Source organism: Peromyscus maniculatus, chromosome X (assembly GCF_049852395.1).
Source record: "Peromyscus maniculatus bairdii isolate BWxNUB_F1_BW_parent chromosome X, HU_Pman_BW_mat_3.1, whole genome shotgun sequence".
Lineage (NCBI taxonomy): Eukaryota > Metazoa > Chordata > Mammalia > Rodentia > Cricetidae > Peromyscus > Peromyscus maniculatus.
The window spans coordinates 85,763,429-85,788,047 of record NC_134875.1 but is presented as its reverse complement, the minus strand read 5'-3'; the positions used below and the strand labels follow the sequence as shown (position 1 = coordinate 85,788,047).

General features: G+C 36.3%; 1 protein-coding gene across 5 annotated transcripts in view; it reads left to right on the top strand.

Annotated features, from left to right (window-relative positions):
* Eda (ectodysplasin A) overlaps positions 1-24,619 on the top strand; it is a 371,953-nt gene that overhangs the window by 61,859 nt on the left and 285,475 nt on the right. The gene's annotated exons all lie outside the window — the stretch shown is intronic.

The window sequence follows — 24,619 nt, the reverse complement described above, 5'->3', positions numbered from 1 at the left end:
ATGCTTCCTGCCATGCTGATAATGGACTAAACCTCTAAAGCTATAAGAAAGCCCCAATTAAATGTTTTCCTTTATAAGAGTTGCCATGGTCATGGTGGCTGTTTACAGCAATAGAACACTGACTAAGACAACGAAGCCATAGTGGAGCTCACAGGCTCCAGAACGAACCTACTACTGTCATTTTGCTAAATGTTTGTAGTATCAAACTACCTTTAAATATTTATCTTCATACTTGTGGATTAGTGTACTTTGAAGACCTCACCAGAAAAGTTTCTTTGTGCAGTGGATGATAGTTAATGCAGAATGTCACAAGTGGTCAAAGTACAGAGAGTACATGTCAGTGGAATATTCAGCCACAAATTGGACAGGTACATCACACTTACTCCCCAGTACTCAAGGACATGATTGAAAAGAGGACAGAAAGATCATAAAGCAAAAGGCCAGGGAAGACTACAGTGAAACAGTGTCTTTTCGACATGATATGACCACTACACTCATCAGCTTAATAGGAGCTGTAGTTACCTACACAATATCAAGCCAGTCACCATTCAAGCAAGAAGTGAAGGGAGAGTCAGTTTTATTTAATGGTACATTCAGAGGTGTATGAGTAGATGTACTGGGCAAAGTACACTAATCCACAAGTACGGAGATAAGAATTTAGAGGTAGTTTGATACTACAAACATATAGCAATTTACTACAAATTGGAGTCAATAGATTATCAAATTAAAACAAAATTAAACCTAGTACTTGGGAGACAGAGACAGATGCCCAGCCTGGTCTACATAGTGAGTTCCAGGCCATCCAGGGATGCATAGAGAAACCCTGTCTCAAGAAACACCAATAAAAAAACAGATAATTAACTAACTAACTAATTAATTAAAAATATATAAAAAAGAATACAAAGTTGGGGAGAATAAGGGTGTGGGTGTGGCTCTTGAGGAGTTAAGGGGAGGAGTCAGGAGTGAATATGATAAGAATACATTCTATAAAAATTTTAAAGAATTAATAAGAGATATAAAAATGCAAAGGAGCAAAAGAGATGACCTAGTGGTTAAAAATACTTGCTACTCTTACAGAGGACCTGAGTTTGGTTTCTGGCACCCACATCAGGTGGTTTTGACTGTAATTCCAATTCCAGGAGGATCTGATACCTTCTAGCCTCTGTGGGCCCACATGTGGGCATATACCCATATGTAGACACACACACACACACACACACACACACAAAAAAAAAAAAAAACTTTTTAAAAAACATTTAAAAAAATCGGATAAACACAGCATACCAAAATCTATTGGATGGAATAAAAGGAGGGAAATTTATGGCTGTAAGTGCTTATCTTAAGACAAAAGTAAGAGGTAGATGAGATGACTCAGCAGGTAAAGGCAATTACTGCCATGCTGATGACCTGGTACGCACATAGTGCAAAGAGAGAAGTAACTCCCACAAATTGTCCTTTGACCTCCACATATGCACCATGACACATGTACTTTACTACCTCTCTGTTCCTCCCAAATAAAGAAATAAGTGTGAAAAACAATCAGATCTCAAATATATCACTTAATGATATACCCTTGGACTTTGAAAAAAATAAGAACAAGCCAAATTTAAAATCAGTTAAATTCAAATAAATAGTTAATAATAGCTCAGTGCTACTTTGGTATCAAAACCAGACAGAGAAAAGAAAAGAATATAGATTTAAAAAAAGCAAACATCATATGTTCCCTCTTATTTGTGGATCCTAGATCCTAAACTTTGATTTGAGTATATGATCTGAAGTAATAAAAGAAGCCAGGAATGTAGAAAGGGATCATTGGTGGAGGGGGGAGGGGAATAGTAGAACACAGGGACAACAAAGTGGTTAATGATGAAATGGGGAGGACTTGAACTGGGTGGGGGACAGGAAGAGTAATACAGGAAGAGAGGGCGGAAAGAGAGGTAAATAGCACTAAGGATGTTTGAAAAAGCTATGGGTAAATATTTTTATAAGCTTTCTTTAAAATACACCTTGCATTGACCTCTGGCCTCCACATACACACTACACACACACATGCGTGTGCACCCATATGTATAGGTACATACATCTAAATATACGTAAAACACACACACAAAGGTGCCAGCAAAAAAACATTTAGATCTGATTAACACTTTAATAAATTGTTAGTGTACAAAATTCACATATAAAACTCAATAGTTGCCGGGCGGTGGTGGCGCACGCCTTTAATCCCAGCACTCGGGAGGCAGAGACAGGCGGATCTCTGTGAGTTCGAGGCCAGCCTGGGCTACCAAGTGAGTTCCAGGAAAGGCACAAAGCTACACAGAAAAACCTTGTCTCAAAAAAACAAAAAAAAAAAAAACTCAATAGTCTTCCTATACTGATAATAAATATGTTTAGAAAGAAACCAGAAAAGCTGTCCCATTCACAGTTGCTTCAAAACAAAGAAAATATCTTGGAACAAATTTAACAAAGAAAGTGAAAATTTTCTACACTAAAAACTTTAACACACTGAAGAAGTTGAAGAAAGAGTTGACAGAAAGACCTCCCATGTTCATGGATTGGAACAGAGATGATATTGTTGTCTAGACAACCAAAAGAACCTATAGACTCAATGCAATCCTCATCAAAATCCCTATGCCATTCTTCATGGAAATAGGTTTAAAAAAATCTTATAATGACCATGGATAGTCAAAGCAATCCTGAGCAAAAAGAATAATGCTGGATTTATCATCATACTTAATCTTAAGAAATATTATTAAGCCATGATAACAAAAAAAGCATTGTACTGGCATGGAAACAGATATGTAGATCAATGGAGTAGAATAAAGTATCCAGATATTAACTCACATAATCATAGCCCCTGATTTTTGACAAACATGCCAACAGTATACATCAGAGAAAAGACATCTTTTTGACAAATGGTACAGAGAAAACTGGATAGCCACATGTAGAATAATAAAAGTAGATTCTTATCTCATCCCATACAACAATCAACTCTGAATGGATAAAAGACCTTAATGTAAGCCCTTTAACTCGGAAACTGTTAAAAGAAAACATGGACTTTCTCAAAAGTCCTAAAGTAACTCAGAAAATAGTTTCAGGAGCTGGCAAATGGGACTTCATGAAATTAAAAAGCTTTTGTATTGAAAAGGAAACAGTTACAAGTGAATAGTTAGTCTATAGAGTGGAAAAAAATCTTTTCATGCTTTACATCTGGCAGAGGATTAATGTCAGGAATATACAAAGACTCAAAATCTGACACAAGAAATAAAGCAGCCCAATCAATAATGAAATGAGCAGACAGTTCTCAAAAGGTGAATATAATTGGCCAAAAAAACATGAAAAAATGTCCAACCTAACTAAACATCAGAGAAATACAAATTAAAACTATATTGAGGGTTCATTAAAAAAAAAAAACAGCAAATGCTGGCAAGAATGTGGACTAATAGGAACTCATACACACTGCTAGTGGGAATATAAACTAGTCCAACCACTATGGAAGTCAGTATGGAGGTTTTTCAAAAAATCTAAAAATAGATCTCCCACCTAACTCAGTTATTCCACTCCTGGGGATTTATCTACAGGACTCCAAGCCAGCATATCACTTAAATATCAATATTTATTGTATATTACTGTTTACCATAACTAAGTTATTTAACTACTACCTAAGTGTCTAAAGTAGAGTAGGTAAATAAAATGTGGAATATAAATACAATGGAGTTTTTTTTCAGCCATTAAGAACAAAGTCAGAAGCCAGGCAGTGGTGGCACATGCCTTTAATCCCATCACTCGGGAGGCAGAGCCAGGCGAATCTCTGTGAGTTCGAGGCCAGCCTGGGCTACAGAGTGAGTTCCATGAAAGGTGCAAAGCTACACAGAGAAACCCTGTCTTGAACCCCCCCCCCCCTGCAAAGAACAAAGTCATGTTGTTTGTGGGAAAATGGATATAGCTAGAGATCTTCATATTGAGTGTAGTAAGCCAATTTCAGACAGACAAATATTGCACACCTTCTCTCATTTTTGTTTCTAGATTTTATATAGGTACACAACATCATATATGCACATGTGATGAAAATAAAAGTGAAAATGTGTAGGGAACAAGAGGGACTAATAGAAGGAAGTATTAGTAACAAAGAGGAAGGAAGGGTGTGGGGGTGATGTGCTCAACATACAAGGTGTAATTGTGTGAGAGTATCCTTGTGTGTGTAACATAGTGCCATGTACAATGAGTACATAAATTGAAATTAAAAAAAAATCTGATACTTAAACATTTTGATTACTTTTAGGAGTCAGTTCTCTCCTTCCTCTATGTGGGCCTCAGGAATTGAACTCAGTTGAACTCGGGTCCTCAGGCTTTTAGCAAGTGCCTTTGCCAACTGAACAATCTCACTGGCCCCCCAAAAAACTGATTCTTTTAAAACAACAATACAGATATGGAGTGTTTGTTTAAGAGGTATTTAGAGATTGTCTACTTTATTCCTTCCATGTTACAGATGAGACATTTCATTCTAATGAAGACAGGTGAACAAGATTTTATAGGACTTTCTGAATTTTGCTTGTCTGGAACCTCTGAAATAACTGTTCTATATTTTTCAGATAATGCTTTTAATATTTAAATAGCCTTTTGTTATTCTCAACTTTTCTCCCATGCCAAGCATCCCCAGTTTTTCAATTCCTTTCTAGCATGAATGATTTTCAGACTGAATCATTCTGGAAAGCCATCTTGGAACCCAGTCCTAATTAATTATTTCCTCATTTAAATTGCAGTATGCAAAAGTAACCCCATATATGCTTCAGAGATTACTTGCACAGCCCAGCCTTTCTTACAGTCACTTACTAACGGATTTCTTTAGTAAAGTTACTAAAGCTGATGCTGTAGACTTCCTTTCCTTATCATTAGATAAAAGGAACTGTTTGAGACAATAGGCATACCTGAAATCATAGTTCTGAACACTGATTCAGTAATTGTTTTCTTTAGCATAGATTGCTAATGTCATGAGTAGTCTATTTTCTTAAACACTGATTCATTGGAAAAATGAAATGGCATGTATAATCTTGTACTAGGCATTTTATTCTCCCAGATATATTGAGTGGTTAAATTATAAGCACCATCATTTCCCACATTGGTTATTCATTTTTTTTTAGGTAGACTAGCTAATATGCCATTGACATCAAATAAGATTGTAAAGCTCATCATTATCTGAAGTCTAGGTGATGAAAGTCTTTCTTTTCCAAGCAAAACTAGTATTGACCCCCTGATTCACAAAAAATGACCTAATATGGAAATCAAGGGCAGGTTGTTTCCTCACCATTACCCTGTTTCTATGAATTCTAGGAGGAAGGGAGACAGTATCTGTGAAAAAGGCTTAGGAGCAAGGGAAGCTCACTAGAGACATTGTTAAAGAAATTGCAGCATGAATACAAGATCAGTTTTATTGTAATATTGTTATTTGTGCTTTAGGACAAATTTTTAGAAGAGAGATCTTGAAGACTAGGGGAAACATGCTAAGTAATGGTTTAACATATTTTTACCATACTTTAGATTATGTCAAAATATTTTGTCACATTAATGGTATGTATATATATGTTGCTATTTACAAATGTTTTGTCCTTGACAAGCTTGAGTTTGCTAGAATGTCCTCTCTGTTCCTCTATTTCCTTATCTATGAGATAAGGATCAGAATATAAAGACTTTTACCTAGTTTCTATGTTATCTTACAGGGGAATCTTCTAATTCTACTTAGTTCTTTAAACTACTCTTAGGACTTCATGCAGCACTAATTTGTGTAAATTGTGGTTACATATGTACTTTATGTCCCTCACTGTATTATATCTTTTTGATGTAACTGTCTAGCTACTTTTCATCACCATGACATTCATAGTTCCTGAATTTTAAAACCTAAATATTCATTGCAATCATTTTAGTGACTTTAAGTTATGAATATGTGTGTGTGTGTGTGTGTGTGTATTATTGCAGAGTGAGGATTTTATTTAAGCATATCCTTGAATAAGAGCTAACTAGGAAAAAAGAAAGAACAGAACAAAGTAAGTATACCTGACATGAGAGTTGAATTAGGAAACATAAGAAATGAAAACTTATGTGGATAGTTTAAAATTTAAGCAGAAAAGTATTGATGACTATTTCAAGAAGTGTGAGGAAGGAGGGCTTAAGGATATGACTTCAACGTAAGTGAGAAATGGCTCAGTTAAGGACAGTAACAGTGTTGGAGAAGATCAGAATTAGAATAGAGATGGGACAAAGAGAAGTCAATGTAAAAGAGCATTCAAGACATATAACAGTGAAAGCTCTAGTGGAAGCTGGGCATGTCTGTGTGTTGTTGTTTATTTGTTTTTGTCTTTTTTTGGGGGGCGGGGCTTGCCACCCAGCTTCCAAATAAATCACACACGGAGGCTTAGTCTTAATTATGAATGCCCAGCCTTAGCTTGGGTTAGTTTCTAGCCAGCTTTTCTTAAATTATCCCATCTATCTTTTGCCTCTGGGCTGTTTCCAGTCTCTTACTTTTATATATCTACCTATTGCTCCATGGCTTGCTGTGTAGCTGGGTAGCTGGCCCCTGGAGTCCTCCTCCTTTTCTCTCGTTCCTCAATCTCCTCCCAGATTTCTCTCTCTCTATTTATCCTCTCTGCCTGCCAGCCCTGCCTGTCCTTTCTCCTGCCTTGCCATTGGCTGTTCAGCTCTTTATTAGACCATCAGATGTTTTAGACAGGCACAGTAACACAGCTTCAGGGAGTTAAACAAATGCAACATAAACAAAAGTAACAACCTTAAAATAATATTCTACTACATTTGTGCTTGCTTGTAATTCCAGCACTTGGGCATTTGAGACAGGAAGATACGGAGTTCAAAGCCAGTTTGGGCTACATAGTAGCAAGGCCTTGTCTCAGTAAAATAAAGTAATAATTTTTTAAAAACTCAGTACTTAATTAGTAAGAGGAATTGCTAGGAAACATAGTGGTTAAGCAAACATGCCCAAGCGGTTCTGAGCTCGGCCACTTATTAGCTGCTTGAAATATATCAGATTTTAATTTTCTTTCCCTTTAGTTTCCCCTTCTAGAAAATGGGTTTTGTAGTACATTTCACAGGCTTGTTACACAGATCAGATGAGGAAATGCATGTTAGTGTAATGGTGTGAACATTTAGTAATTAGTTGCTGTGATTGGAATTGTGTCTTTCAGAAGTTTATTTTCATTAGGGAAGCGAATGGATGTTATAGGCCAGGAAGATCTGTCTAAACGTACTATAACAACTTGGTGACATGGAAAAGAATTACATTGCTGTGTAGCTGGGTAGCTGGCCCCTGGAGTCAAGAATTAAATGATAGTTTATGTATGGAAAGTCATTTATAGTGTTTTCCAATTTAGTATGTCATTTGGTCCACACTTCACTTTAACCTCCCCAAACCATCCTCTGGGGATGTGATTGTTTTTTAGCATGCATGCAGAAGAGCTTTTGGTCTAGAGTCTATATGGTTAAGCAGACAGAAGTAGAGTTGGGATGGCCAATCCTGTCATCTTGTTCTTCCCCACCCTCTCATTCTACCCCCCCCCATAATCATTTTGGTTGGAAAGAGGTTAACTTTAGTCAAAATGCTTACCAGAGAATGAGACAAACATATTCACCTTCCCTTTGCTCGTCTGAGCAGCACTAATCTGGAGCAATGTTTAAGAATTTATGTGTGGAGTGTTGTCTTTGGGGTTTGGATTTAAAGCATATCAGTGAAACCATACGAAAGTAATCAGGAGCATAATTGAGCAGGTGAAACAAATTTGTTAAGTTTGCTTTGGGAAAACAATAACTGGTTTATAAGTAATAAATCAGCCTTAGGTTCCATATTGAAAGTGGGAACAAGGGAGAAGATAATGCATTGGTTTCTGAAGACATCTAATACTTCTGATTTCAATGGAGGGAGTGATGGAGAGATCTTTGTCATTAGCTCTTCTGTAATGTAGATGTTGCATCAAATAATTTATCTTGTGCATGCTGTCATGAGATATTTTTAATATATCATAAAGCAAGGAATTTGGAGTATACAATTAAACTGTAATGCACTATGTAGAGGAACATAATTTCTATTAAGTATTGATCTTTAAGACAAAGATGGACAAATATATTTAGCATACAATTTTTATTTGAAAAGATTGATTTTTCACTTTCCTTCTTTCTAAAGAAGAGACTGAAAACATCAGAGAATCTCTGAATTAGAACAGACACAAAGGTCATCCACCTCAAGTTCTTGCCATCTTTGTGAGTCACCTTAACTTGTCATCATCCTAAGCTTGAAATGTGTCAGGAATGGAGAACTTGACCCCACCATAGATAGATCATGTCATTTGTAGGATGATTTAGTTGTTATAAAAATCTTCTTTAATACTATAGCCATAAATTGTCTTCCATATTACAGCCAATGACTAGCACTCACCTCAATTTTCTCCAACCCCACTCTCAAGCCTAAGAATGTTCTTTCTACTGTCCCCCCCCCTTTTTTTTTTATCACTTTGAAGCTGTATTTATGCATCGTCTCCACTGTGAGCTCCTTGAGGGCATGGGCCACATCATATCTTTGAATGTGTCTGGTATGTAAAAAAGTGTTTGAATTGAGATCAACATAGTACTCAACCCCTTCACTGTTCAGGCTACTTTTTTGTTGTTCTCTGACTTATCTTTCATTACACAAATATTTATTGAATGCCTTCTGGTCTCAGATACTGCCATCATTTAGATATACATCAGTTAAAGATATATAGGCCTCAAGGGTTAGATATAAGCAAGAAAAGCACAATGCAAAACAAGGTGATTAGGATGTGGTAAAGGATGTGGACAGCACATAGTTTGCTGGGATTCAGAAAAGGTATTTGTTTCTGATTTTGTTGTGACAATGACGAAATATTCTAAGTGTAGTTTGACTGGCCCTGATGATCATATATTTTACTTCGATTTATATCTGTTTATTGTAGTTTTTGGTGATAGTTACTTCTAAATGCTAGTACATTATTGTGTAATCATTCAGTAAGAATCTATTGAGCTCCTATCATGTATAAGGAGTTGTGTCAGATATTGAAGCTATAACAATTATTGGAAATAGATATACTAGGAAGCTAATGAAACTTAAGTTCTGACAGCCCTATAACTAATTTTATCTTTGTAATTTTGTATTCCGTTCTTTAAAGAGGATCCTGTAATTTGTATGAATACCAAATCAAAACCAACTTGTATTTGCCTTTGGCTAAGAAGAACACAGTTTTTGTTCTGTACTATCATTCTGATGAGAGCTGAGATGGAAGCTGGGGTGTGGGAGGGTGGGGTGGGAGGAAACCAACAAACAACAGATTGATATGCAGTAGATCTATAATTTGTCAGGTGGAAGTAAATTTTGTTTTAAAAAAGAAACAGAATCATGGAGTAGCTGCTGTGTTGCTATCTCATTTAAGTGTTTAGAAAGGACTCTGATAAAAATGAGATCTGTAAGAAATGGATAAAGCTATGTTGATAGTTAAGAAAACCAACCAAGTAGAGAAAACAACTTGTGCATGGGTCCTGAGTCTAGAATATGTTTGAGGAATGGTGTAGATGCCATTGTTACAGAAGCTGTAATAAGAAATCGAGTCTGAGACCATAGTGATTTGCTGAGCTTTCTGTTACGTCATAACTCTCAGTAAATATGCTGCCATTTCTAGTCAGTTGGATTTTCACCTTTGTAAAGGGTTTTCATTTGTATTTCAGATTTTATTGTGTTATATTACAGACAAATATAGTATGTTAATTTTTTGATTCTAATAAACTTTAAACTAATGCTGTAATTTGGACCTTAACCATTCTCTAAAGTCTCATATCTTGAAGGATTGGTCTCAAGGAGTATTGGGAGGTGATGTAACTTTTGGGAGGTTAAGCCTAGTGGAAGTAAGTGAGTTTTTTAAGAGAGTGTGCTTGAATAGATTTTTAGACCAGTGGTTCCCCCATCCTTGCCAACTCCCTGCTGTTACGAGGTGAAGAGCTTTACTCCACTGTATACTTCTAGCCATAGTATTCTGCCTCATTTCAGGTTCACAAACAATAGGATAAATAACAGGAGTCTAAAATTTCTGAAACTATGAGCCAAAATTAATATTTTTTTTTAAATTCTTTCTCGCAGGTAGTTTGTGACAGGAAGGAACAGATGATTAGTACAATCAGCTATACTTACTTCCTTCAGGCCATTTGTAGTTTTAGTCAACATGCTTTCTGTTTGCTATTCAGGTCATTAATATAAATCTTGAAAAGGATGGGGCTTTTTGTTTGGAAACAATTGATTGACATTTAATCCATAAATTATAATTCAGAATATGCTCTTTGAAATACCAGTTTTCTCAGCTTCAGTGCAATAAGTTAATTTTTACTCTTTCTTTAAGAGTATCATACAAACCCATCAAATACTTCCCTAGAACCAAGAAATAAAAACAGTTATAACTTACACTTGATTACTTTTATGACAAGGAGAGAAAGGAAGAAAGAATGGAAGGAGGGAGGGAGGGAAATTTTTTTGTCTAGGACTTTGCACATGTTCAACAAATGTGAAATTAAAAGTACATCCTCAAGCCAATATGTTTCTTGAAAAAATCTGTGTGTGTGTGTGTGTGTGTGTGTGTGTGTGTGTGTGTACATGTGTGCTTATGTTCACACACACTCACACATGCATGCACTAGTACACACAGGCACAGCTCTGGTGTGGATGCCATAGGACAGACAGCCTTGGTGTTAGTCTTCAGCTTCCACCATGTTTAAAATAATAAGATCTCTCTCTCTCTCTCTTTTTTTTTTTTTTTTTTTTTTTGGCCACTGCATAGGCCAGACTAACTGGCCCAGGAGTCTCTGGGGATTCTGTGTATGCTACCTTGTCTGGCTTTATGTAGATTCTGAACTTCTGAACTCAGGTCCTCATGCTTATGCAGCAATTGCTTTACCCACTGAGCCATCTCCCCAGCCAGGGACTTGTTACATAATAAAATCGTATTAGCTATGAGGTCTCTCTCTCTCATTTTCTCTCTCTCTCTCTCTCATACACACACACACACACACACACACACACACACACACACACACACACACACACGACGAATGTTAAAAGGTTTTATTAATTAAAAAACCCAGAGCCAGATATTGGGGTGAAAACTGAGAGATCAGAGGAATAGAACAAACCACAGCCAACCTCATTTTACCAACTCCTCAGCTTCCAAAGAGAGCTACTTCCTGCATACCCATGCCTGTATGCCTTTTTGTTCTGCATCTTACTTCCTCTCTCTGGTCAGCTACATCACTTTCCTCTTTCTACCCAGTTGTATCACTTTCTGTCTGTCTATACAGACCTCCAAACCTCTATGGTTAACTATTGCTGGAATTAAAGGTGTGTGCCACCACGTCTGGCTCTGTTCTCAGTGTGGCCTTGAACTCACAGAGATCTGGATGAATCTCTGCCCCCAAATGCTAGGATTAAGGCCGTGCGCTACCACTGCCTGACTTCTATGTTTAATATAGTGGGTGGATTTTTCCACTGATCCTCAGATAAGCCTTATTGGAGTGCACAAATAAAATATCACCATATTTCCCCTTTTTTGGTCTAAAATAAAAAAGTTATAACTAATATAAGAAAAACTATGTACAATAAGTACAATAAGTATATGCAGTATATACACGCAATAAATACATCAACAATGTCTAGTCCATTTGCATTTGACAAATTCAGAGAAAATATTCCATTATCTAGCCTATCTTTGGGAATCCAAAGGATTGTTTCTAATTTACCTTCTATCCTAATTTGCATTACCAAAACCGTCTTTCGATGTCTTTCAAACTTATACACTTTATACCTCTTTAGTGAGTTTCATTTCTGAAATTGTTAACAAGGAAAACTATAACTATCTAATCTTCAACTCTTTCAGAGACCTGAGAAGGAAATAATATTAACTGAGTAAGGAGGAAGTGCAAACAAACGACTTCTAAAAAAAATGTGAGAAATGACAGAAACAGCTGAATGCCTGGACAGTCACCCAAGGTTCCTCTGTAATGTTGGGGCATCAATCCTCAGCCTACAGGCTTAGCATATCTGACAGACTCATTTGTGTAGCAGGACTTTCTAAAGAGTCTTCCTACCTTGTCTTGGCAAGGATCAACAGTCCTTTCTTTTGTGTTCTGCTTGTCCATTTTGGACAGCATACTGTCAGCAGTGGAGGCAGGGGCATTTTCTTGCCCAGTGGCTAACTTTTGCTACAATGAAAGTAAACTCCATATAGAGTTTCTTCAATGCCCATCATCTTCTCTAAAGTAGATTGATGCTGCCAGGAACAGACATGTTTCATTGTCATGAAAAAAAAACAAAACAAAATCTATGTTATTAAAACATCATAAATGCCATATTCTACAGATCTCTAAAGTGTTTGAAGAATACCTGTCTATCTAAAATATATCTCTGTTTGACCTTGAAAATATACCTAATATAACTACAAGTTTAATTGTAATGACTAAGTACCAGCTTTCATTTCTTTATATCCTAATTAGTTGGTAATAATAACTTTCAAAAATTAGCAAATTGAATTATATTGTTAAATGTACTGTATAGGTACAATACCTTGAACAAGATTAGAAATATATGTATAATATATTTTAACAAAATTAATCTCAAATTTGTATCAATAGACAAAATTTGTATACAATATACAAAAATCCAATCCAATGTAAAATATTTAAAACTAGTAGTTGCCTTCTAAAAGTATATTCAATAATCTACCTTTTTATCATGTCTATATAAATCAATCTCAAATTTGTAGCAATATACATAATTTGTATACAATATAAAAAATCCAATGCAATGTAAAATATTTAAAATTAGTAGTTGCCTTTTAAAAGTAGATTCAATAATCTACTTTTTAAATCTTATATCCATATTCTCTCGTTTTTTCTTTTCAGAGTAGATTTAATAATTTACCCTTTATTCTATCATTTCCATATCTTTTTTTCAGAGTAGATTCAATAATCTACCTCTTATCTATATCCTCTTTTTCAAAACAAGAACCCTGAATCTAATTTCCTTTGTTTAACTTTTTTCCTAACTATTAACAATTAACACTTGTAACCAACCATCCTAAACAATGACAATTATCCATAACCCATTGAATGACCAAAAACCACCCACCCCAACCCTTGGGAATATGGGTGTTGTGTTCTTAAAATTATTTCCTGCTGTCTGGGGGCAAAGACATCTTTAGGGGAACCTGAAAAAAGAAAAAAGTTTGGGTTAATTGTCAAGTCCTAGGAGAGATAGCTGTATCATTGTTTTCCAGTCTCTGCATAATGTGAAAGTTGCAGGGCTTGTCTCAAGTCCTTGCTTTAGTAGTCTGTGAGGCTGGATCATCTCAGCTGGCTATCTTGAAATTGCCCCAAGCAGTTTTTAGTCCAAAGCCAATCTTTGGGTGGTGTTTGTCAGCTTAGTAGTATTATCATTGTCTTGATGGAATTGTCATTGTGGGGCCCCCATCATCTTTTTGGAGACTTCAAATTTGCTGTTAGGTGTAAACATGATTCCCTGCAGAAAACTGATAGAAACTCAAACACAAAAACATGTACAGGCAGCTAGATGAAGCCTTTTTTTTTCTAGAATTAGTACTCTATATGACCATTAATATCATGACAGAAGTTTAATATATCTGTATCTCTAGATAAACAGATATAGATAGAGAGATAGGTAGGTAGATAGATAGATAGATAGATAGAGATAGATATATAGAGAGATGGAGAGATAGATAGAGAGATAGATAGATAGAGAGATATAGGCCATGGTGGTTAGTGGTGCAGGCCTTTAATCCCAGCACTCAGGAGACAGAGCCAGGTGGATCTCTGTAAGTTTGAGGCCAGTCTGGTCTACAGAGCCAGATCTAGGACAGGCACCAAAACTACACAGAGAAACCCTGTCTCAAAAAAACAAAATATATATATATATATATATATATATATATATATATATATATATATATATATGTGTGTGTGTGTGTGTGTGTGTGTATACATGTATATGTATATATACATATATATGTCATGTCTTAAGAAAAGTTTTAAAGAGTTAAAATAAAACCAAAGAATTATGAGATTCATAGCATTAGAATAGTTCCTTAATTTTGCTTTTCTTCTGTCCCATGTCAGATGGCTCTTCTGACATGATACAGAGATTTTGCATTTTCTTTTAACAAGCATGCTAGGGTTTAGAGAAGGAAACAGTCACTCTCCAACTCCAAAGCCAGCTTTAATTTTTAATTGAATTGGGATTACATAAAGACCATTTGTGTTGTCTGTAGAGAACAGCAGAAACAAACATTTAGAAAGAGTTATGAAATTTTATCTTGTTAGATATGTGATATACCAATAGGCCAATTTACTCTTTTTCTTGGGCCTTTTTTTGGATGATTTGTTCTTTTTCTTCAGATGTCTCATTTGTCTAGTGTTCCTCAGATTCCTTAGCCTTCATTCTCCTGAAAGACAAAAACAAAACCCCCTTCCCCAACCCTAGCTTCAGTGAGGTTCCCTTTTAGCAAGTTATATTTGATTAAATGAAAACCATTTGTTAATGGCATAAGTTTGTTCAAATTGAATGGTCATGCGGGTCGATGAACTATGATCACTTCTATTTAAGAGGTTTCTCTTGTTCAAATAGAACCTTTATCAATTTTGATGGTATCCATAGCTTTTCTTCTCCTGTAGAAAGAAAAGCAAAGCCTTGTCTCCAACGTAATACATACCCTGGTTTCCACTCTGATGTCAGCACATCCTTAAAGTATACAGGCTGTAAAATTCTGTAGTTTTTTCTATTATCCAGTGTCTCTCCACAGCTGTTGTTCCTTTCTCATTAGCACTGAGAAAATTCAAAGTTAATAGAGCATTATGTAATCTGTTTCTGGGGGTTTTTGTTACCCCTCTCTGTTTATTTAGCATATCCTTTAGAGTTCAATTTGCTCTTTCTATTACTGCTTGGCCTGTAGAATTATGTGGTATACCTGTAATATGCTTTATATTGTAATAAGCAAAAAATTGTTTCAGAGACATATGCTGGAGCATTGTCAATTTTAACTTGCACAGGTGTACCCATGATGGCCATAACTTCTGGCAAATGTGTGATTACAGAATCAGCCTTTTCAGAACTCAGAGCAGTTGCCCATTGAAATCCTGAATAGGTATTAGTGGTATGGTGTACATACTTCAGTTTTCCAAATTCTGCAAAAAGAAACACATCCATCTAGCAGATTTCATTCCTTTGAGTACTCTTTTGGTTACATCCTGCTGGTAATAGAATCTTATTGTAAAAAGAACAAGTAGGACATTTGCTTACAATTTCCTTGACTTGTTGCCAGGTTATAAAAAAAATCCTTTTTTAAACCTTTACTATTGACATGATGTTTTTTATGAAATTCTGAGGCCTCAAGTACATTTCCTATCAATAGTTTATCAATCTTATCATTACCTTGTGCTAGAGGGCCTAGCAGACCAGTATGGGATCAGATGTGAGTTATAAGGGATAATTCCTATTACTGATTATTTCTTGTAACTGAATAAATAATAAAGTTAATTCTGATTCAACAGGGATAAATTCTGCTGTTTCAATACGTAAGACCACTCTTTTAGTGTACTGAGAGTCAGTAACTATGTTGAGGTGTTCTAAAAAATCCATTAATACCATCAGAATAGCATATAATTCTGACTTTTGAACCAAATCATAAGGACTTTGAACCACTTTACTTAAATTTTCTGATTTGTAACTTGCCTTTTCTTGTTTGTTTGCATCTGTATAAAATGTAGGGGCTTTAGATATTGATGTTTCCCAAACAATGTGAGGCAGAATCCAGTTAGCTCTCTTTATTAGTTTAATTCTATCACTTTTGGGATGTTTGTTGTTAATCTCTCCCAAAAAAAATCACTGCAAGCTCTTTGCCAAGGTTCACTTTCTGCCCATAATTTGTCAGTTTCATTGTTAGTTAAAGGTACTACAATTTCTGCTGATGTTCCTGTTCATTGATGGAGTCTCAATTTTCCTTTTAAAATCAACTCAAGAGATCTTTTCCACATAAATTTTAAATTTGTTTTCTCTGTTTATTTGGTAGAAATATCCATTCCAATATAATACCTTCCCTCTGCATTAAAATTCCTGTAGTAGAATGCTTAGAGGGTAAAATAAGCAAAATGCAGAAAGCTTTGGATCTACACGATACACATGTGCATCCAGTATTTTCTTTTCCACCAAAGCCAGTTCTTTCTCAACTTCAGCTGATAATTCTCTTGGACTGTTTAAGTCCTCATCACCCTCTAAGGTTTTGAACAAACCCCAACAACAGTTCGTAGATGGGAAATGTCTCTGAATAATCTTTGAAATTCATTAAGAGTCTGTAATCGATCTCTCCTAATTTGTACCTTTTGGGGTCTAATTTTTTGTAGACCTATTTTATATCCTAAATAATTAATAGAATCTAATCTTTGTATCTTTTCAGGAGCAATTTGTAATCCCCAACAAGGCAAAATTTTCTTTACTTCTTCAAACATTTTTTTTCTAAAGTTTGAGTCAGCTAGTAAAATATCATCCATATAATGATAAATAATAGATTTAGGAAATTTTTTACATATCACTTCCAATGGCTGTTGTACAGAATATTGGACAGGGTTGGGCTATTCAACATTCCCTGTGGGAGGACCCTCCATTGATATCTCTTAACCAGCTGAGAATTATTATAAGTAGGCACTATGACGGCAAATCTTTCTCTGTCTTTTTCTTGTGTGGGTATTTAGAAGAAACAGTCTTTTAAATTGATATGTATAAGAGGCCATCCTTAAGGTAACAGAGTAGGCAAAGGTATTCCAGATTGCAGAGAGCCCATTGGCTGAATTACCTTGTTAATTGCTCTTAGATCTGTTACCATTCTACACTTACCAGATTTCTTTTTAATTTCAAATACAGGAGAATTCCAAGGGCTGCTTGATTTAACTGCTGAACATTTAACTGCTCTTTGACCAACTTTTCTAAGGCCTGGAGTTTCCCTGTTGTTAAAGGCCGTTGCTGAATCCATATAGGCTTGTCTGTTAACCATTTTAAAGGTAGAGCTGTTGGTGTCTTTGAAAGATTAGCAGTTGTTGTGCCTTGTTCTTGTACAATCTGGATGGCTGGTGACTGTTCTTTATAATAATACCTTCTAATATTTTTCTCAGAAACGTGTTAGTTTATGATTTGTTTCTGAAGTTAGAGGAATGTTATTCTGGGTGTTCCATTGTTGTAATAAATCACACCCCCATAAATTCATAGCTATATTAACTACATATGGCTTTAATTTTTCTTTCTGTCCTTCTGGCCCTATACATTCCATCCATCTTGTGCTGTTTCACTTGAGACAATGTTTCAATCCCTAGCAGCTGAATATTTACCTCCTGAAGAACCCAATTTGGATGTCAAGATTCTGGTGCAATTATTGTTGCATTCTTATCCATATTTTTAATTTTGGTCTTTGTTCATTTCTAGAAGTTTGTCAAAAAATTCTCTTTATGGTGTCTCCTGAATTTTTTGTTCTCTCTGCTATAGCTGTTCTCTCACCTTGAGCAATATTTTTTTTTAAACAATAGGCATTTGGTTATTTAATTGCTCTGGGAAGAGATATCTTCTACAATGGCAGGAAAGGACTGAACTGAATTTGCAATGGGGGCCTGTGAGAGGCCCCTTAGGGAGTTTCCTGATGGCAAAGGCAAAGTTTTACTTTGTCTGTCCCTTGTTGATGTATATTCGTTAATCCAATGTTTACCTTTACCACACCTTCAGCATAATCCAGACAGGAGGTGCATTCTGTTGCTGTTGTTCCTTGAATAAACATTCTTTATAGGAATATCCTGTTTATACTCCCTTTTCAAATGACCTTGTTTACCACAACTAAAACATCTGACACTATTTTTCCTCAAATCTCTTGAAATTACCTCTCATATTCACATCTCATCATGGTCATGAGACTCAATATTAATTGTGTCCCTGATACAATTCTCCAAGGCTGCTGATCTTGCCTTTAATGGCCTAATTACCCTTGTGCATTGTGCATTAGCATTCTCAAAATCCAGAGATTCAATTATCCATCTAGCTTCTGAATTTGATATCATTCTATTTACTACTGAAGACATCCTTTGTAAGAAATCTGTGAAGATTTCTTTTGGTCCATGTATGACTTTTGTAAATGACTCAATTTACTTTCCTACTTCTTCAATTCTGTCCCAAGCATTCATGGCTGCCATGTGGCATAGAATTAGGATGTGGTCATCATATAAGGATTGTCTTTTTATATCAGTGTAATCACCTTCTCCAAGAAGTTGATCTTGGGAAATTTCTATACCTCTAGCCCTACATCATTGTTTTATAGTCTTAGCCTCCTCTTTCCACCAGGTCCTCCATTGTAACTGTGGACCAGCCTCTAGGACAGCTGTTACCAAATATTTCCAGTCTGAGGGATAATTCTATTACAAGTTGACCACGAGTTTAATATCTGCTTTACAAGCGGAGAAGGCATACCATTTGAGACTATAGCTTCTTTAAATCTCCTCAAATCTAATATTACACAGCCTTTAGCATTTGGCAGTTCCTGTAAGGTTACCAAATAGATTAATATTGGCTGTTTGAAAACAGGTTGTTTCTCTGTAACCATATAATTCAATGCTGAGATAGATTCACTTAAAGAAGTTCTTCTGTCTGGGTCTGAATATCTCTATGATCTGTTTTAACAAGTTTTTCTAAACCTTATTATCTTTGTACTCAAATTAACCAACCTTTTTAATGATAAAACCAAAATGATCAAACAAATAATATTCATAATTTATGTTATATAAATCCCATCAATATTAATTATCCTCTCATTTAATTGTTCAATTTTCAGATTGCCTAATGTGTTATCAAACAGAAACCAAATTCCCTCTATTATGAAAATTTTTCTAATTTTTTTAATGTGGGAAAATTTTCTCTGTTAACTAATTTCTCTCTTTAGGATATTCTAATTGACTCACCAAGTCCACTGACTGTATAGAAAAGTAGAAGTCCAAGGGAGTTTCAAAGCAGCTACCTAGTGTGGTAGCAGTTTGAGATGGGAATCCAGAGAGAGCCCACAACCTACCAGGAGAGAAGAAGCCAAAGAGACTCTAGCCCACATGGGGTGGCGACTCTGGCTGCGTGCAGCTTGGGCCTGAGCTGGGAGCCTGCAAAGCCACAAGTGGCTTTTTGTGAATTCATGCCACAAATGTTGGGTGCCAGATATAAAAGGAATCTTAAAAGGTCTAATTAATTAAAAAACCTTGAGCCAGATATTGGGGTGAAAACTGAGAGATCAGAGGAATAAGACAAGCCACAGTCAACCTTACCTTACCAACTCCTTAGCCTCTCAAGAAAGCTACTTCCTGTATATTCACACCTATTTCCTTTCTGTGCCCTGCCCTCTGACTTCCTTTCTCCACCCGGCTACATCACTTTCCTCTTTCCTCCCAGCTCTATTACTTCCTGTCTGTCTGTACAGACCTCCAGACCTCTATGGTCTATTGCTGGGATTAAAGTCATGTGCCACCATGCCCTGCTCTATTCCCAGTATGGCCTTAAACTCACAGAGATAAAGTTGAATCTCTGCCTCCCCAATACTAGGATTAAGGGCATGTGCTACCACTGCCTGACCTCTATGTTTAATATAGTGGCTGGATTTTCCTCTGATCCTCAGATAAGCTTTATTGGGGTACACAAATAAAACATCACCACACTCATACACACAAGCTCTCTTTGTATCTTTAACAGTTTCCTACAACTAGCTATATAGTCCAGGTTTGAACTCCCCTGAATTCTTCTCCTGCCTCAGCTTCTTGGGTGCTGGGATTATAGATGTATACCACAACATATAGCTTATCTTTCTTGTTTTGTAACTGTCTTTAATTTTTTTAAATTGGAGTTGTAATCGAGATACAGATTTAATAGGCAGTCCTGAAAACTGATACCCAGTGTGATAAAACACCATGACCTGTAGTCAGACGGTTTCCTGTGTCCCACAGCAAATTGGTCCCAAATAAACACACAGAGGCTTCTATCAATTACAACCTGTTTGATCTATGGCTCAGGCTTCATGCTAGCTAGCTCTTTCATCTTAAATTAACCCATTTCTATTTATCTATGTATTTCCATGTGGCCGTGCTGTTACTGGTCTGCTGGCATGTTGCTCCTTGGGTGGCAGGTTGGCATCTGCCCTTACTCCACCCTTCTTCATCTCCATCTTCAGTTTGAATGTACCACCTAAACTTATTCTCCCTTGCCATTGGCCAAACAGTTTTATTTATCAACTTATGAGAGCAACACACATTCACAACATACAGAAAGACATTCCACAGCAATGACCAAGAGCAACTTGGGGAAAAGGGTTTATTTCAGCTTATAACTCAGGTCACATTCTATCACTGAGGGAAGTAGGCATGAATTCAAGGCAGGAACTGAAACAGAAGCCATGGAGGAATAATCCTTACTGGCTTGCTCTCTGTGGCTTAACTCACACTGCTTACTCTTTTTTTTTCATTTTTGAAATTGTTTTATTTTTTTGGATTATAAAATAAGTACATCATTTCCCTTTCTTCCATCCAAGCCTTCCCATATACCCATCATTGTTCTCTTTCAAATTTGAGTCCTCTTTTTTCATTAATTGTTCTTATAGGTATATATGTCTGTGTATTTATTCTTTAATATATAAGTACAACTTGATCATTCTGTATAATGTTACTTGTATGTATGTTTTCAGAGCTGGCCATTTGGTATTGGATAACCAATTGATGTGCTCTTCTGTGGGTAAGACTACTTCTCCCACTCTCAGCGTTCCTTAGGTATCTGTAATTTGAGGCCTCCTAGGCTTTTTTCCATCAACATTGGTAATTCTTTTGTTGTCCGTGTTCAGCTGATGTTTAGGCATCATTTTGGAGAGACTGTATGGGTATATCTCCTGACATCACTAGGAGATACAATCTCACTGGAAACTACCTGATTCTCTGGCCCTTACAAGTTATCTACCCTCTTTCCACAATGATCCCTGATCCTTATGCCTTCATTCTTCTGTATTTATCTCTCTCCCCATTCCTAATTAGAGTCTCTCCCATAATTCACATTCCCTATTTCAGATCACTTATACCGTGATATTCTCCTCTCTCTTGCTCTCACAGAGCCTCCTTCAACCTCTTAGTGGACAGGCTGAGCGTTCATAACTAATTATAAGTCTCCAGGTTGTGATTTGGGAGCTGGTTGGTAGCCCAAAGAAAGTCTGTTACATTTGGCATTCCAGTGTGGGGCCCAAATTTCCACACAGGGCCTGATATAGCTGATAAGAAAACAAAATAAAGAAACAAACAAAAATAAATGGATGTGGCTGTTTTAAGAGGCTCTGCCATATAGCAAGCACTTGAGTAGCCACTATGCTAAGTAGAAACAGCAAGCTAAGTAAAAAAAACACCTGCCACTGTGAGGTAACAACTTCCTGGAGGTGGGTGGTTGAATGCAGCTCCCAGTTGAATGCTGCTCTTGGCCAGGTTTGTGGAGCATAAAGCTCTGCTTTCATGGACTTATCAGTTTAAGGTTTGGCTCACACAGTCAGAAACATCTAGAGACATGCAGTAATGACAGGTCTAAATGGGAAAAAAAACTTTAAACAGGTTACAGCATGTTTAGAAATGTGCATATACTTAAGAAAGAAAAGAAAATGAGTATAAACAGTTATAGAAAAAATTAATAGTTTAAAATAATAAAGTATTTAAAGAGAGAGTAAAATAATGTAAAGGGAAAAAAAACCACATAATGGTGGAAAATACATAGGGAGTCTGGATCCTGTATGGTGTGTTGACTTTGAAGCTTTGAATGCTGATGAGCAAATGACAGCTGCTAAGAGACATGAGATTGTAAAAGGGACTGCTGAATTAAACCAATCTAGATACTTTAGGGATGTCTCAATGTTAAAATGGAAGTCAGAAAATGTATTGCATTGGGGAAGTGGCCTATGCTTTTGTTTCCACAGGAAAAGAAAGGCCATGGATTTCTTTATGGTTAATAGAGATCAGGAGGAGACCTCTGAAAATCTTTGCTACAAACATAAAGAAACAAACCAGGAAAAAAAACTGCACGACACATGATATATATATACTGATCCCTCTACATGGAACAGTTCTGAGACTGGACAATAAATGTTACAACTAGTTTTCCCAAGACTTGATATTGTCTCAATTTTCTCAAGGTCCCCTAAAGATTCTATCACCCTCAGACAACAGGAAGCAGTCTAGAGAACACAACACTCACATTCCCATGAGGTGGGGTGGGTGGTTTTTGGTTATTTGATGGGTTATGGATGTTTGTCATCACTTAGTGGGGATATAGAAATATAGGATAAAGACAACTATTAATTCAAATATTTTACATTGGTATGTATTTTAGTATATTGATACCAATTTAAAGTTATTTTTATTATACTGCATGTGTGTTTATATTCTTGTTTGAGGTATCGTGCTTATGCAGCTCATTTAAAAATGTAATGTGTAATTAAAAATGCAGTTTAGTAGTCATCTATAGTAATAAAACTTGTCATATTAGGTATGTTTTCAAGGTTAAACATGTATTTCACATAGATCGGTGATCTTCAAATACTTCAAAGCCCTACAGAATATGGCATTTAAAACATTTTGTTAACATAGAACTTTCTATGACAGTGAGACATATCTGCTCATGGCAGCACCAGTCTACTTCATAAAAAGATGACGAGAATTGACGAACCTTCATATGGAGTCAGCTTTCATTGAGGCAAAGCTAGCTATTTGGGCAAGAAACTGCCTTTGCCTCAACTGCTGAGCATATAATATACAAACTGAACAATCAGGACACAAAGGAAAAAGACTGCCAGACTTTGCCAAGATAAGTTGGGGCAGTCTATCAAAATTCCTGCTTCATAGAAAAATCTGCCAGATACTCTAGGCCTGTAGGCAGAAGATGGATGACTATGGTTGCAGAGGAACTTTGGGTGACTGCCAGGTTGCCAGATGTCTCTGTTGTTTGTATAGTTTCAGAAGTGGTTTTCACTTCAGTTTCTATTTATTCCAGTAATGTTATATCCTTCTGGGGCCTGTGATGTAATTGAAGACTACATAGTTATAGTTTTCCTTAGTTATGATAGAATTAAATTAGGTACAGAGCTTTGGGCTCATCAAAATAGGATAGAAAATAGAGTAGTTTCTCTGAATTTGCCAAATGCAAAGGGACTGGATATTGTAAATATAATACTTGATAACTATTGTTATTGTATATAGTTTTACTATGTTAAAGTTAAAACCCTTTTTTATTTAGACAGAAATGGGTAATGATGTGGAATATTACTTTAACTATGTAAATATGTGTTACATTTGTTTATGTTGTAGATTATTACTTTAACTATCTAAAGGTGTGTTGCATTTGTTTATGCTGCATTTGTTTAATGATGCAAAGGTGTGTTGCTTTGCCTGCCTAAGGCACCTGATCGGTCTAATAAAAACCTGAATGGCCAATTGATAGGCAGAGGAGGGATAGGTGATGCTGGCGGGCAGAGAATAAATAGGAGGAGGAATCTAGGCTTGAGAGAGAAAGAGAAAATGAGGGAGAGAAAGAGGGAGATATCGGGGCGGGGGGCAGTCAGCCAGACACAGAAGAAGTAGGAAAAGTAAGACATACAGAATGAAAGAAAGGTAAAAAAGCCCTGAGGTAAAACATAGATGATGAGAAACAGGTTGAATTAAGTTATAAGAACCAGTGGGACAAGCATAAGCTAAGGCTGAGCATTCATAACTAATAATAAGTCTTTGTGTCATGATTTAGGAGCTGGTTGGTGGCCCAAAGAAAGCCTCGTATAATGGACTCTTTTTATTTCCATGGTTTCTGCAGTTACTCTAGGCTATGTACCCACATTTGAAGATTTGGAGCTAGGAGCCTCAGATAAGCGAATATGTGACCTTTGTCTTTCTGGGTCTGGGTTACCTCACTATATATGAACTTTTCTAGTTTCATATATTTACCCACAAAGGCAATGATTTTGTTTTTCTTTACAGCTGCATAGTATTTATATTCTGAATACTAATCCTTTATCAGATGTAAAGCTGGCAAAAATTCTCTCCCATTCGGTAGGCTTCCTCTTCACCTTATTGCTTCCTTGACTTTACAGAAGCTTTTTAGCTTTTTGAAGTCTCACTTGTCAATTGTTGGCCTTAATTATCTGGCAAATGGAGTCTGTATTAGGGTTTCTATTGCTGTGAAGAGACACCATGACCACAGCAACTCTTATAAAGGAAAACATTCACTTGGGTGGCTTACAATTTCAGAAGTTTAGTCCATTATCATCATGATGGGGACAAGGAGGTATGCAGGCAGACATGGTGCTAGAGAAGGAGCGAAGAGTGGAAAAGGAGCTATGTCTTGATCTTGCAGGCAATAGGAAGTGGTCTGAAACATGGGGTGTGGCTTACATACATGAGACCTCAAACACTGCCTCCACAGTGACACACTTCTTCCAACAAGGCTATACCTATTCCAACAAAGCCACACCTCCTA